Source organism: Epinephelus fuscoguttatus, linkage group LG24, assembly GCF_011397635.1.
Source record: "Epinephelus fuscoguttatus linkage group LG24, E.fuscoguttatus.final_Chr_v1".
In the NCBI taxonomy this organism is placed as follows: domain Eukaryota; kingdom Metazoa; phylum Chordata; class Actinopteri; order Perciformes; family Serranidae; genus Epinephelus; species Epinephelus fuscoguttatus.
The window spans coordinates 14593428-14609681 of NC_064775.1; the positions used below are offsets into that span (position 1 = coordinate 14593428).

At 43.0% G+C, this 16254-nt stretch overlaps 1 protein-coding gene across 3 annotated transcripts in view; it reads left to right on the forward strand.

Annotated features, from left to right (window-relative positions):
• Positions 1 to 16254, forward strand: part of LOC125884698 (E3 ubiquitin-protein ligase HECW2-like) — a 49850-nt gene that overhangs the window by 2651 nt on the left and 30945 nt on the right. The window contains exons 4-20 of one of the 3 annotated variants that reach the window (XR_007448754.1): positions 47 to 170; positions 255 to 446; positions 866 to 1031; positions 1152 to 1299; positions 1422 to 1593; positions 1937 to 2037; positions 2165 to 2336; positions 2629 to 2831; positions 3114 to 3215; positions 3320 to 3452; positions 4097 to 4322; positions 4430 to 4484; positions 4638 to 4773; positions 4939 to 5063; positions 5149 to 5301; positions 6350 to 7139; positions 7544 to 7698. The gene's annotated coding sequence lies outside the window, so the exon portion shown is untranslated. Of the gene's footprint in view, positions 1 to 46; positions 171 to 254; positions 447 to 865; positions 1032 to 1151; positions 1300 to 1421; positions 1594 to 1936; positions 2038 to 2164; positions 2337 to 2628; positions 2832 to 3113; positions 3216 to 3319; positions 3453 to 4096; positions 4323 to 4429; positions 4485 to 4637; positions 4774 to 4938; positions 5064 to 5148; positions 5302 to 6349; positions 7140 to 7543; positions 7699 to 8650; positions 9183 to 16254 lie in introns of those variants that run through there. The other 2 variants (XM_049569806.1, XM_049569805.1) reach the window with 2 other exon arrangements.

Here is a 16254-nt window from a genome sequence, read left to right on the forward strand (position 1 = left end):
AGCTCTTAATGTGTGTTAGTTTATGACTTCTTGTGTGTGTGTCCAGGAGCGGCGTCATCGCAGCAAGCTGCCCAGAGCTCTGAGAGGCTTGATGGGAGAAGCCAATATCCGCTATGCCAGAGGAGAGAAAGAGGATGCCATCTTGATGTGTATGGAGATCATACGACAGGGTATGAAACAACTTGTGTGCGTTTTTTGAGTTACCTATTTTTACATTTATCATTTATCTAAATGATCTCTCCCTTCTCTTCCAGCTCCTCTGGCCTATGAGCCTTTTTCCACATTAGCTATGATCTATGAGGATGATGAAGACATGGAGAAAGCGCTGCAGTTTGGTCTGATCGCCGCTCACCTGAACCCCTCGGACTGTGATGAGTGGATCAGACTGGCAGAAATGTCTCTGGAGCAGGACAACATCCGACAGGCCATTGTCTGCTACTCAAAGGGTCAGTGTGACACTCAGAAGTCAAAGATTAAAATGTATACAGCTGTATGCGTGTAACGGTTCTGAAACAGAGACCACAACCACGTGACCCAGACATCCCTGTGTTGCAACTCTGTCGTTTGTGACACTGTAGTAGTCAGGGGTATTTTTGGAAACATGACACCAGGGTGGGCAGGATAATGCACAGTGACTGGGTTTCTGCGACTCTGACACACCTTCTTGTTCCTAAGAAGCTTTTCTTTCTCACCACATTTTACTCTGCTGTCTCTAAAATACAATTTACTTTGGTCATTTTTATTGACTAACGATTAAGCAATCAATTAAGGAAATTAGATTAATCAATGATGACGATAGTTGTTATTTGCAGCCCTACTGTCAATAATACTGTACTCCATTCCCTCTTGCTCTCTGCCTACCCAGCCATTAAGTACGACCCCACCAATGTGCGCTACGTGTGGGAGCGCTCCAGCCTCCACATGCGTCTGGGTGAGCACAAACAGTGCATGGACGGCTACCGCAGGATCCTTTCACTACTGCCACTGGAGGACGGAGAGCACTTCATGCAGCTGTCCAAGGACATGGCCAAGTAGAGTACACACAGTAATGCACAGATCCACACATTCAACCACAAAAGCCCAACACAGGATTTCATTAATTGCATCAAAATGAATTAATTATTAATTAAGAGTGTGTGTGTCCTGTTTAGGAGTTACTATGAGAGTAATGACTTGCCCTCGGCTTTGGGTGTAATAGAGGAAGCTCTGGCGCGACACCCCGACCTGGTCAGCGATGACTTCATCAACATGGCAGCTGAGCTCTATATCGCCAACCGCCAGCACAACAAGGCCCTGCAGGTAGACCTTGGTGTGTGTGTTTGTGTGCAGTGAAGCAAAAGCTCGTTTGTGTCATTCAGAGAGAGAAAAAGCAATCACAAGGTGTCTCAATGGATGCATGTGCTTTGTGTGTGTTGTCCCAGGTCTTGGTGCAGTTTGCAAGTATAGTTCTGGTCAGGGATGAAACCAAATCAGAGAGTGCAGTACCAGAACAAGATGACAAAGTGACAGAGAGTACGACTGAGGAACAAGATGAGAAGAATGCAGAGTGCACAAAGTCGAAGACTGTAGAGGAGTTAGCTGCAGAAGAGAACGGTGAGTGGCTCTTTGCAAAAACATAAATCAGTTTGCAAATATTTCTCTTCTCTTTGACCTTACGGTTGCCTTTCTATGCCTGTAAGGTTAAATTTAAAACATCTTGTGAAATGCAGTAACAATATCTCATTTCACCAGTCAGTTGGGAACAAACAAACACAAAGAGAAGAGGTCCACAGTGGTTTGTTGTGTTATTGTGGAAATGTAGCCTTCACACCTTAGCTGTGAATTTTCTCACAATTCTCACACTCCTCTCCGTCAGCGAAGAAACTGTAGTCATATTTGTTATTTTTGGAGCATAGTAACGCTGACCGAGGGTGTGTGTGTTTGTGTGTGTCTCCAGGTAACATTCAGGATGTGCAGGTACCAGACAGTGTCCCAGTGGACCTGAGGGCCAAGCTAATTGTCTGCCTCATACACCTACATGTCTTCACACCCCTGGAGGTAAACACAGTTGAGGAGATTTTCTTAGCAACACAGGTGCAACATTGAGAAACTTAAGCCAAAAATATTGATTTCTAGCACGGCTAATGACACCTGTCTCCACTGCTCTGTACCCTCCCCCTCGCAGGGACTCGTGTCGACACTGATGGAGCAGAGTCCAGAGGAGATTGGTGACTTGTACCTGGATGTAGGTGAAGCCTACCTGGAGGAGGGCGAGTACATGACTGCCCTGCCTCTGCTGTCTGCCCTCATCATATCGGAGAAGTACAACTTGGCTGTTGTCTGGCTCCGACACGCAGGTGGGACCAACAGAAAGCAAAAGTTTAAGATCGAGTAAACATGTACAATGCTTTAAAAGCCCCAACTAGGTAATTCACAACATATCGAAACAAACATTGATGGTGTAAATACTAACCATAATCCTGCTCAGACAAATTTGAGAGTTGAAACTGAAATATCCTGGTAGATGAGAAGCTTATCTCCAGATGCTAAGATGCAAGACAGGGTTTGAAATGACCCCTCAGTTTAGCTTTGAGTCGAGAAAATGAAAACCACTGTTGCATAAATACCTTCATCACGTCTCCCACGCAGAGTGTCTGAAGGCGCTGGGCCAAATGGAGGCGGCAGCTCAGAGCTACACTAAGGTGGTGGAGATGGCGCCGCAGCACCTGGAGGCTCGGCTCTCCCTGGCCACCCTGCAACAGCAGCTGGGCCGGCCAGAGTGCGCCCTCAAAGCCCTGGAGTCCATGTATGACAGTGACACGCTGGCGCAGGACTCGTCAGCCTCACAAAAGGCAAGAGCATCTTGCATCTTGTGTCCAGTCCTTAAAAGAATATACTACATTTTCTGTCTTGTGTCATTTAAAAATCACACTTGAGGACACACAGCAATTCCAAAAATAAAATAAAAATAAGATACATTGATGTTTTGTCTGGGGTGAGTGGACTCCCATACATAATAAATACTGAACAATTTAAAAACCTGAGTTTAGCTTTCCTCATGTTTGGATTTGTAAAAGAGTGACAAGATTGGTTTCTTTGTGTGTAAACTATCTCTGTATACGCTGTGGCTGTAGGAACTGAAGCTGCTGCTGCATCGTTCCACACTGCTGAAGACTCAGGGACAAACACAGGACTATCTGGACGCTATGATCACTATGATCTCCATGCTGCTTAAGGTAACACGAATAAACACACCCACATGCACTGAGGATGTCTCATCCAGGAAGATTTTTTTTTTTTTCATCATTGAGGGACAATTCTGTTTTTTCCGGTGTCTTAGGTGTCCATGCAGCGAGCCAAGGTGTGTGTGCGTTCTGTAATGGCGTCAGGAAAGAGTCACCTGAGACTGGTGAAGGCCAAAGACACACTGCCAGAGATCGCTGACCATGAAGCTGCTTACCTGGACAACACTGGTAAGGATATACATATAACTATACTGAACTATACAGGCTGACTGCAGATCATGAGCAGTGATTGGCAGTATGATTGGCCAAAGTCTCCTGTCACAAGCTAGATTTTCTAAAGCCTGAATGCAGAGCGAAGCAGACGGGCAGAAGCCTCGTCTTCTTTCAGTCCACTTGACTTACAAAATGCTCAAAGTTAATCATGGAATTTTTGCCCAGTGACGCCAAAATTAAACTGCCTACCCGAGCTTCAAGTCTTCATACCTGGTTGTCTGGCTGATGTACAGAGCCTGGAGCTGGCAGGGGCAGCACAGAGCAGTTGGCCAGATATTGGTCACTGTCAGCACTTATTCATATTTGCCATATGTGGAGAACAAGCTGTTTATTTCTCTCTGACGGGGCAATATTTGAAGCATGTTTTAGCTCACTAAACTATAAAAAGCATAAAGTATGGTTTATCAAAGTGCTGCATTCATGAGCCATCCCCTTATGAAATTAAACCTGGAAGACAAACAACAAACAAACGTAGAAAATGTTGTGTTATGTAATGTCAAATGTTGTGAAACGGCTGACGTCCGAGCCAGTATCAGTGATCTTTTTTTTAATCCAGAATTTATGCTATACTGATGGTATAATCCCGTCCCTGTGCTCAGGTAAGACCAATGTTCTGTCCAAAGAAGACTGGTGGCAGCTGCTGGTGAGCTGCGTGCTCACATTGTGTGAGGTGCAGCGCTACGAGGAGGCCGAGCTGCTGGTCGAGTCCGCCATGGAGTTCTACTCCTTCTACGACAACAAGCCCAGGAGGAAGGAGATGGAGTTCTTCGGCCTGTCCGCCACCATCCTCGACCACAACTACTACAAGGCCTACAACTACATTAGGTAGACTCACATCTATGACTTAATTATGCAGAGAATCAGTCGGCTTCTTTTTTGTCAGGAGTTGAAAGAAAAACATAAATTGTCCTCTGCTTTTCTCTTCTCAATAGATTGATGCTGATGGAAAATGTGGATCTGCCTCAGCTTTGGAACATTTTCAACCAGGTCTGCCTCTGTCTCTGTGTGCAAGAATTACCTCATCAAAGCTTTAAAGACCATTCATCAGTGACAAAAATACATAATAGTCTTTAATGTCTCTGTCTCTGTGTGTCTGTTCTTATGGACATAAACAAATGTCTGTTTTTTTATTCCCCTCAGCTGACAATAACCTCCCAACACCAGCGTCACCATCGCTTCTGTCTACGTCTGCTGTTAAAACATCCTGACAACCATGCCTTGTGTGTCCTGTGCGGACACAACGCCATGGTGTCTGGGAGCTTCAAACACGCCCTGGGTACCAAACAAACACACGCACTGAGGATGTGGCGCTAATGTGGCTAGTGTTAATGTAGTAGACAAGCTAATTTTAAAAAAAAAAATGTAAAAGGTAGTGAGATTAGGAAAAATATTTTGATGATTTTCCCATGGTATTCATGTAACACATGTTGTGTGTCTTCAGGTCAGTATGTTCAGGCCTTCCAGACTCACCCCAACAACCCACTCCACAGCCTGTGTGTGGGTCTCACCTTCTTCCACATGGCATCTCAGAAGTATGTCGCCAAACGACATACGCTGGTGCTGCAGGTACAATGTTTGTGTGTCGTATTCGCTCTCTTAGCTTTATAGTTAGAAACCTACTCTGTGTTTTTAAATATTTGTGTGTTTCCAGGGTTTCTCCTTCCTGTGGCGGTATGTGGAACTGCGTGGAGAGTGTCAGGAGAGCATGTACAACCTGGGCAGAGCGCTGCACCAGATGGGCCTCACACATTTGGCTTTACATTACTACCAGAAGGCTCTTACAATGCCTCCTAAGAAACTTGAGGTGCGTATACATCAGGGCTTGGACCACTTGCTTATCTTCCGATTCCATACTATCATGATACTCAGGCGCAAACTCCAGTGCCAGGGGACACAACAGGCTGGGTTTAACTTGTGTAACAGCAGCAACAGAAAGTTTGCTGATTCAGCAGAGAGCCACAGCAGTCTGGGGTCACACGCCAGACCAGGTAAAACAGTTTCAAATGTTTCATGACTCATCCTGTCGAGCCCCTCGCCCCACTCTCGCTCATGCTCTCTGTTTATCTGACCACAAATGGCACAAGAATTACGTAGCTAGCTCATCTGCTGGTCCCTCTGTCTTTCTCCCTGCTGTTAGAAGAATACTTTGCTGGGAAAGCGTGGGCTGTACCTCAGCAGACGGACATTCATTTAGTGGTAGCAAGTGTAGCAACTCAAATTCAGGTGCAAGTGCCAAGGGGTCACAGCAGGCTGGGTTTATCCTGTGTAACAGCAGCAACAGAAATTTTGCTGATTCAGCAGAGCCATTGCAGTTTGGGGTCACACGCCCGCCGCTGAGGTTTGTGCTAGCTGAATTTGATTTGCTAAAGATTGAAGGTCCCTGTCCTCAGACCACTTGCAATTTTCTGCCATCTTGCTTTGGCTTTGTTTTTCTTGAAACTAATATGACGTTACGTTAGTCATAGATTACAACGATAAAAGCAGTTATTGAATTTGAATTATATTGATTCAGACATCAAAAAATTGGTTAAAAGATCTAAAAAAAAAAAACCAGTTGCAATGCTTAAACCCAGAGTATATATACAACATCACCCGAACATTTATTTCTTCCTATCCAGTAACCCGACGACTATGATTGAGCACTCAGCCTGCTGTATCAATCGTGACCCAATTTAGACACATTTCTGTTATTTAGGACATTCATGAACAGACCTACATCCACAGCTCTTTGTCTGTCCAATATGTGTGCACTGACAGTTTTTCAGTAGACCTCTATAATGTAGCCTCACAGTATTGTTTCCTCTGTTTGTGTATCCCTCTCTTCGTTCTTTCACCACTGGTCCTCTCTGCAGGGTATTCCTGACGATCAGGTGGATCTGAGGAGGGAGATCGCCTTCAACCTCTCTCTCATCTACCAGGCCAGCGGGAACATGCGGATGGCCCACCAGCTCATCAACACATACTGCATCGTTTGAAAATGCACACAAACGCCTCATCATCTGTGAAAATGTTTTTGATTTTGAATGTTGAGACTCAGACTCAGTCTGTGCAAGTGCTGCCTTTTAAAAATATGGAGGACTAAAGGTGATTTATTCATGAATAATATATAAAAATAATTCACAGATATATATTTCAGATTGAGCGCCATGTCAGTGGTTGTCAGACTTGTTGGTTAGATTTAACTTGTATTATTTGTACATGTACACACAGCCCTGATGATACTGTAAAAATTCAACTTTTTAAACCAGCACTGCTGTTAAAACTCATTTTGTAAAGAGGATGCTATTTTTGATAAAAGACTTTCATTGTAGGAGCCTCAGTTGTTTATGTATATTTAAATCATAAAAATGAGCATGATGTTACTCGGGTCATGTTCTCTGCTGTGATTTGGGGTTTTTTTCCTTACAGTAATGTGACAAAAAGATGAAAGGACAGACTTTTTCTTTTGTTGTTGCAGGGATTAAGGCGGTCGGATTATTTGCCAAATCCCTCCCTCTCTCCTATCCTAACCATCTGCTTCCATCATGTTTCCTCCCTGGGTCACTGCACTTCATCTAGGCCAGGGCCAGCGGCGGGACAGGCCTACTGGTGGAAGGGGGTGGGGCGCTGTTTGTGAGCCCTCGTCCCCAGTCACTGAATAATGTAAGCAGTAATATTGTTCAAAAACACAGTATAGAAGCTGCCAAAAGTTCGCCTACTAAATAAAAAAATATCAGAACACTAGGTCACAGTTTATAATTTAAAGCCCTGTATGATATTACTGTAATAATCCTGGAATATCTGTCTGGATTTGGAACATATGGGGGACAGTTTAGTCACTTACAGTAAGCTGGAAATACTGTACTACTTAAAGAATCACATTCTAGTTTGTGATTTCTATTATTGCTTAAGTGATTAATCATATCCCATATATAGGTTCATTTTTTGTGACTAAAAAGTGAGTATGATATTTCTGTCATATGATACCTACATGATAATGTAGTATATGTCAGTCTGTGTCCTGTCCAGCGTCTCTCCAGATAATGGGGAAGAAATTTGTCTACCAGTCACAGGTGCTGCTGCAGAAAGTAGGGGATGATCTTATGCTGCGTTCCATTTATCTTGGAAGTCAGGAGTCTGAGGTTGGAGCAGGGAATGACATCACCCGAATTTTCTGCAATCCACTACAAGTCTGACAACCAAGATGTTTTAGCAACACCAGGTCAGACCCGGCTAGCCACTGTCAGCCAGTTAATATCAATGCAGCTCACTGTCTTTTGTGCACACACACACACTGTAGCAACATGTCCACAGATAGAAATTACACAGGACTGTGGGTCCAGATTTCTCCTTCATCAACAGTTCAAGGTCCACACAAGTTAATACACTGTGTCATACTTGTGTTTGACCATGTCATCAAGCTAGTTTGCTGTCTCTGTCAAGTGGGTGGCTGTTCGTCACTCAGTCTACAGCAGGAAACAGAGCTTCAAAATAAAAGCTCTGTGTGGGAAATTCACAGTGCATGTTTTTTACAAACTTGACATGTTCGCACTACACTTGCGGTCCATTCAGAATGGACCCCCAACCCACCAATTGGGAACCACTGGTGCAGAGGACTGTTTCAATGAGACAGAAGTGCTCGTAAACAGCATATTACTGTCATAGACATATAATAATACTTTGATACCAGATCCCAAGATGGCACCTATTCATGCCAATGGAGTCGCTCACCTGGCGCATACACCAAACAGTTTTTAGCTTCAGGTTTACTTCCCTAATTGACCTTGTTTGCAGTTCAAGGTGTCCTGTCAACAGCTTTACAGATGTCTCTTTTATAATGGTGGCCTATGGGGAAAATGCTTTTGGCCGATGGGGAATTTTGCATACTGTGAGTGGCCGCTGGGAAAATTGTCTATATGGTTGTGCAATATTCCTGGGGGCCTGCGTTCCTGCCACTTTCTGAGTCGAATTCCGATTTCAGAGCCTTTCAGTTCAAATTTCTGAGTGAGAGTTCAGAAATACCGACTTTCCAATACCAATGGAACAAACCATTATGGGGTATCTTGGTGAGTGAGGCACCGACCCCTTGAAGGTCCCCGAACCTCAGTTTGGTAATCCGTGCTCTACAAAGGGGAGGGTGGTGGGAGGTGTTAAATCAGTTATTTTGATGCTGAGCTCGGTCAGGATGGACTCCCACAACAAGGCCTGGCTTCTTAAAAAAGTTCCTACCCAGCATTTAAGGGAAATATGTTGTTGTAAGCAGGCTGCGGTCGGTTTTATTTCCCTCCAGCATGGCGGAGCGCGAGCAGGACGGGAATAAAGTGTGTGAAGCGGCGGAAACAGGGAGGCGGATGTAAAGTGGTCCAGCCAAATAAATAAGATATGAACGGATTTCTACTCAGCCTGGCAACATCACGGAGAAGTCAACGACGCAGTGGCGAGGAAGAGATGGCAACCATGATTTAAAGACGGGAATAAACACAAGCATTTACAAAGGGAGGTTTCGCGTTGAACGGAGGCTGGACTACCGAGGGGCAGCGGCGCTGCGCCCGGGCTCTGGAGCGCCGAATCCCGCTTGGAAGCCGATGAAGGGTCGGTGGTTCCTGGGCCGTATGGAGGTCCATCGTCTATAATTAAGCGACTTCTTCGGGGATTTGTTTGCATGCAGGTGTGGTCGCAAACGACGTTTAAATTGCCGTAGCAAAGGTAAGTGAGGCGTCTCAGATGTAAATGCAATAATAGTTATAACTGTGACGGGGATCTGCAGCCTCACATGTTGCCATCAAGCCTTTAATTGGCGTTTTCCACACATGCAAATGTATTTGACACATTTCCCTCTCACCCATCAATCTGTCTGCTGCTCTATAAAGGGCTGCCTCCGACTGGGTTGGTATTGTGAGCTGATGAAGTCATGCTCTGATGTGTGATGGCGAGCGCATAAGCAACAGTGACAAATAAAGGCCTAATAGAAACAACAACAACAAAGCCTAAATAACATCTTCAGCATCTTGCCTTGCTGTCAGAATGAAAAGAGGCTTTGTGCAGAAAGGGAAAAGTCAGCAGTGATTTCAAGCTGCTCGCACACACACACACACACACACACACACACACACAGTTTAAGAATTTGATCAGAGCTGTAGTGTGCTCTGCTCACACAATCAGATCAATCCCAGAATAACAGGACAGCTCATCTCCTGTTTCCTCCCTAATAGCTTTATGTAGGATTTGAAACTGATTGTTATCCGTATATAATAGTGTAGGCCGAGGTAAAATTCATCAGGAAAATGACTAGGAGGTCATCTGGGTGCTCCTCATTGTGTTTGTCCAAGACCTGTGGCAGACAATGAGAATGTGGCTTTCTTTAGCATGCAGCAATAGTTCTCTTGCAGACGTGTGTTTATCATTCAAAACATATAATCAGATCCATTGTTTGCTGAACAAAATAACAGTTCAGTTTGGATGTGTAGCATCCCTCAGTGTATGATACAGTAGTATTTTGGGCGATACTGTAGGAGGAATATCATTTATCCTTTCCCTCACTGACATCAGAGCAGGGGGGGTGTTGGTGTCTTGCTCAGGGACCTTTCAGTAGAAGTTACAGTATTGTAGAATATACATTATCAGCTGCACCTTGGCATTGCACTCCAAAACATTCTCAAGCGTATTAAGCCTATTTTTGACTACTACGCCTATTGACCTGATATTTGATATCACTTTCATTCTCAGTACATCCTGCTCACTGCTTTTCCATGATTTAAACCCCCTGATCTACATCTAAAAAGACATTTTCTAATTTGTTCAGTGCAATCATACTGTGTGACCTAACAAATTCCCTCATATGCAACTTTATCAGTTCATAAAAACCTTATGCGCTAATAGGTGGTGGCATCTAGCAGTGAGGTTGCAGATTGCAACCAGGTGAAACTTATCCCACTGCCAAGCATGTTGGAGAACTACAGTGGCTGACACGAAAACACGAATGGCCATATCTAGCGCTGGTGTCTGGTTTGTCCATTCTGGACCACTGTAGAAACAACATGGCGGACTCCGTGAAGGAGGACCTACTCCATATGTGGATCAGGCCCTCAGACACACTGCTCAGCCTTGCTAACAATTTTTCCGAGTGGCCACTCGCAGTATTGCTTGGAAAAAAATCCCCTGCAGCCCAACAAAGCATTTTCCCCATAGACCACTATTATAAAAGCTCGTGACAGAATTTGTTGAACTGCAGTCAATTATGACTCTTTCTATTATGAACTTTTGATCCATGCAGGTTTTATATTTGTCAAGGTCCAGAGGAGAGAGAAACCCTACTGAGCATATTCAGTGGGCCACATACCCTGAAAGTCCGCAAGCTAGAAACTCTTTTTGACAGATGCATCAGGCGAACAGTTTCATTTGACTGAATAGACACCATCTTGGGGTCTGGTATCTAGTGTCAATATCTGGTATCTGGTATCTATAATGTAGGTATAAACAGCTAATTGTAAGGTTGTGAAAATATGTTGATTCTTTGTTTTAGGTGATTATATATGAATGAAAACATAGTTATGAAGGTTTTACATGATTAATCCCAATAAATCCTGCCCCTAAGTCCTACACATTGGACCTTAAACCCCCTGATGTACATCTGAAAGGACCTTTCTAATTTGTCCTTGGATAAAACTGCAACCACACTGTGTAAACTAACATATTTCCCCATATGCAACTTTTTTCAGTTCATGAAAACCCAGATTAGGCACTGATATGTCAATAGGTGGTTGATGTTGAAGCTGCAGTAGCAAATTCCTTTGAAAATGATGTAATCTAGTTCAGAGTTTGGCTACAGCAAAGAATAATTTGCCAACACTGATAAAAGACTCTGTTGACTCTTTCCCTTTGCCCCCAGATCCTAATGTCATGGGCTTTGTTCTCCCCACAGGAAGTGATGATTCAAAACATAAAGTGGTAGTCAAGTGATTGTATGTTGCACTTCAGACAGATTTTAAAAAAGAATGGTCAAAACTGAAAAAGGAGAGGCGGACATATCCTGGTATTTAGTTTGGGTGAAGCCCCAAAATGCAACCCAGTAGTCTTTTTCAGTCAACCCAAGTGCCCACATCTTTCAGATGTCATATCCCCAGTTTGCCGTAACCCCTAACCAGTCGTTTTTCTTTGGGCACAAACTGAATCAAATGTCTTGAGTAGGTGGAGTGCTGTCACGTCTGTCAGATTGGATTGGACACTTTGGTCTGCAAAAGTAGAAGAATGCACTGAAACACAAACATACACACACAAACTGGCACAGAGGAATGTGATGGGTGTGTTGGGGACAGGAAGCTGTCGCCTCTGACGGGACCGCCTCATTGTTCTCCAATCACGCTACAGCTATTTCAGGACTGTCTCTCTGTGTATACAGCATGTGTGATAATGGTCCTATCTCAGAAGGCTGCTTTTGTACGAACCTTCTAGATTTATACCAGTAAATTTAACTTAATAGGCCTTTAATTTGTCATCCATATTACACCAAACCTAACACGAATCCTGTAAGTTAGCAGTTAATGGGACAGTTTATATTCTGCCCTCATGTCTGGCTGTGTCTCTCCCTCCGGGCTGAAAAGTGTACCAGCCCCACACCACACCGTTATTTGGGCAAATAGGACACATTTCTGGCATCTCTTCAGGGACTGGGTCAGCCTTCTCCAGTGGAGCTCCACTTCGTGATTTAATTAGGCTGATACAACTATTTTTTTCTTATAAATCTTGCCTGGTGCAGCTTTTAAGCTCTCAGACACTTACATAATTCAATAACGCAGCCTTTTCTGTGCAGACACATAACCCAAGCAAGCACTGCCCCACCTAGAAGAATATCAGCAGCATTTTGATTTCAGTGGAGAGCTTCAGAGTCAGAGGGATAAAATGCTCCTCCTGTCCAGCCCATAGACATTTAGTTTTTATGGGAAACACTTGTGAATTTGTACGCTCTTCTACCCATCATTCCTGTGTCTTAGCATAGGATGAAAGTAGGACCAAACCAAACACAGGTTTTGGGGTGTATGTGCAATACTTCAGCACAGACTGTGTGTCTAGCACCCTCACCACTAGCTGACAGTGTATTGATGTCAGTGCCTGGGTTTGTTTTCACTGGGTTGTGTTTATATTTAGTCACAAAGTCTCACCATTTATAAATAAACCTGCAGACTTGGAGCTGCTGCTGGGGAAATCTCTATCGCTTATTGTTGTCAGATGATAACCAGTGGGTTTCGAGGTTGCTGCTAGGGTGATGATTGCAATTACTGTGTCTCGCATGGTAGACTCAGACAGTATCATGGTATTACAATATACCAGGGTATATAGAGATCCAGTCCGAATGATTTTTAATGCTGTCAAAAATACAGATGCTCCCCTTTCTGTTGAACCATAGACTTAAAAAATATTGTATGTACCTACCGTGACGTCACTTATTGGTTTTTGGACTCATGATTTGAAACCTTGGTAATAAATTGTTAATGTATGAGTTACATAAAAATTCACTCCTCTTACAGTTGTAAGTTGTTTGTACCAGGCTGTAAACATGTTTATTTCTGCTGTAAAGTTGGACATTTTAAAACCAGCCTCAAGTGGCCATTAGAGGAACTGCACTTCATTTTTCAGCTCCGGACGTTGCTGCTTGTGAGATGCAGCAAAAAAACAAAAATGACCATTTGTAAATCAATAAGTCATGTCTAATATCTTGAATTTATGAAGAAAACTTAATTTTTCTTGCATGCCTCCACAGAAAACGGCTAACATACTGATTTATTGTTTAACTGGGGACCCCGCTTGAAAAGCTATGTCAAAACATTGAATTACTAACTCTCACTCAACTTATACATTGTAACACAAGTCTTGTTTGTTCAGTTGTATGCTCAGTGTTTCCGAAACACATCCATTTTCATTAAAACTTTACTATTTAAAACTGAACTGAAAATGAAACTTATCTATGCTCTCCCTCAAAGCTAGACTCCAATACCAAGGTGTTTTAAAAATCCATGTGTTAGGGAAGTACTGGGCGTATGACTGAATAAATGAGATTTGGATTATCCTGCAGGAGTTGTGTGAGTGTTTGTAAACCGATGTTTCGATAAAGTTTTGCTGTTGTTAAAGTGGTCCCAAATCAAACACTTAATCATTATGTTCTCCATTTTCTGTCAAGGCATGCAAGAAAAACAACGTTTCCCTCACGAATTCAAGGTAAGAAAAGTTTGTGGGCAAGTATTCCTTTAAGGGTGTAGCGCACAGCCTGGGCCACCAGAGGTCAGTCTGTACTTGTTGAACAGAAAGCTGTGCTTTGTTGCGATAACATCACAGGACTGTAAACTGCCGCAATGTCAGAGAGAGACTGCAGGGGAAAACACCATATTTTCACATCTAATTTGGTGAATTAAGGGATTATTATTGTTGGAACAGTGGACTAACTAACTAGACGACTGACATGACTAACTAAGACTGGTTTTGGGAGTTTTATTTTCTTTCTGTCCAGTTTGAATGCAGTGTGTTTTACCATGAGTTAACGAGGCAGTTAAGCTAACAAGGCGCAAATAAGCTAACGTCACTTAGGTTAAAGAGAGAAACTTGAATTCAGTTGGTGTACAGGAAAATGGGTCTAAGAATATTATATTTCTTGACATATTGTGGGTTTATATTGTTTATTTATCAGAAGGAAAAAGCTGAGAGCTTGCAGAAGGGGTCGTTGGGCTGTGCCGCACAGTCATATACCATAAAGTTATAAGGCTATAGCTCTGAAATTTCAGGAAGATATAAAGATAGGTACGAAAAAATAGATAAAGCAAAAGCCTGTCACACAATGTAACAGGTATAGGGGCCCACATGGACAAACTGAAGAATGAAAAAATTGTCAGATAATTAGCAAACGAGAAAATATTTATTTTCGGAAGTTACTAAATTATTTTTATTGAATTTTTTTTGGTCTTGTCATGTCTGATATCTCTCGGGAGTTGATGGAGACCAAAAACAGAGCAAAAAGGGAGTGGATATTGGAGTTAAATTCATCAGGTAGACACAAACAGGACTCTAAATAAATGCTTTTGTTGCTTGACCAGTTGAGAACCGCTGGACCAGTAGGGACCAGTTGGGAACCACAGGTCTAAAATATATATGTCAATGTTTGCCACTTGTTGAAGTTCCCAAAGCTTTTTGTGATGTCTCCAACAGGACAAAAAGAAAAAAATCAAGTTTGAACTATTAATCAATTATCAGGTGATGTGTCGATTTATTGATTGGTCATGTTGGGCTTAGACACAGATTTTGACATGTACTTGTGTAGTTTTCTACATGACACAGTCAGCAGTGAGCTGGGCGGATGTTTGGGGATTTGAAGACAAGATAGCCACATCAGGGAGTGTACCTTTAAGCTAATGGGGTAGCCCAGGCACTGCAGCAGCTCACCTACATTACAGCTTATGATCTCACACACCTAAATCACAACCCTGCTCAGATGACCACACACACTTAGAGTCTTAGAGACGGCGGGGCAGTAGGGCAGTGATGAGTCAGCCATGTGATCTAGTCTGCACACTCCATCAATCCACTTACTGTGTCCCTTTGCCTGTGTGTGTTAGTTAAAGTCAGCGTGTGTGATTTCACCTGTGTATGTGTGAGTGTGTGCTGACAGTACGGCGCCAGTACCCCCTACCCACCAACCACCTCTTGCTACTGAGTTCAGTCTGTACATAGTTGGAGTCTGCTGAAGTGGAAATACAACATGACATTCTGCAAGGAGGGGCGGGGGGGGCGTGATAATTCTGTGCAAAGCAGAAGACTTCTGTGGAAACTCACACTGTGTTTGTTTTCCTCTGATGGCAGATTTTCACGGCTCTGTGGTTAAACGGTGGACAAGTACATGCTCCTATCATGAGTTTGACTGCCTCTGACAACCACACACTGCCTTCTTTACCTCCATCCATCATACAATAGCTGTAATTTCATTAAATTAAAAGACATCTTCAGTGTAATTGCATTAGGAATATTAACCTGTTGTGTTATGTCAATCTAATATGAAACAGAAATGCATTTGTCAATTGCAGCATGCCAAACTGATCCCAGGCCACAAAATGATATCACTATTTAAAGACTTTGTGACATATTACATGATATGAAATGAATGTTACGAAACATATACTTCCAATCCTCGATTATGATTGGCTGGTTTATGTTTGAAGACATCCATAGCCGCCAATTAGTCACCTATTGTCAAATAGGACGCAGAACTACAGAGGGCAACTGCCAACCGAAGCCCGAATCTATTTTTGATCAATTTGTCTGATTATTTGCTGATTATTTTTCTGTAAATCTACTTATCAATTAATTGACTAATAGGTACGTTTCTACTACAGTTGAGTGAATTTGCTTGTTAATTGACAACAACTAGACTTGAACTTCTTAACTGTTTCCTAAATCCTAGCTTCATGATTAAAGTCTTGTGAAAGCTGTTACGTAAGTGACGACGGTTACGTATTTATAGTGATTTACTTACACTAAACATGAGATTTCACATGTAAGTTCAATGTTCAGTTGGGGAATGAATGTGGTGCCTGGCACTGGCTGAAGCTTAAAGAAGGTTAGTGTTAAGCGTTTGTAGAGTTCTGAGTGCATGCCTAATGTGGAATGCTCGGTTTTAAAACCAAGGCTGAGTAAGGTCAAAGGTCATCTCATTGCGCATGTGCGAGACAGGGAGGAGAGGGGACGACAGGGGGGTTTGCGAGGGGTCGGTAGGGAGGAGATATGTGGAGGGTCGAGG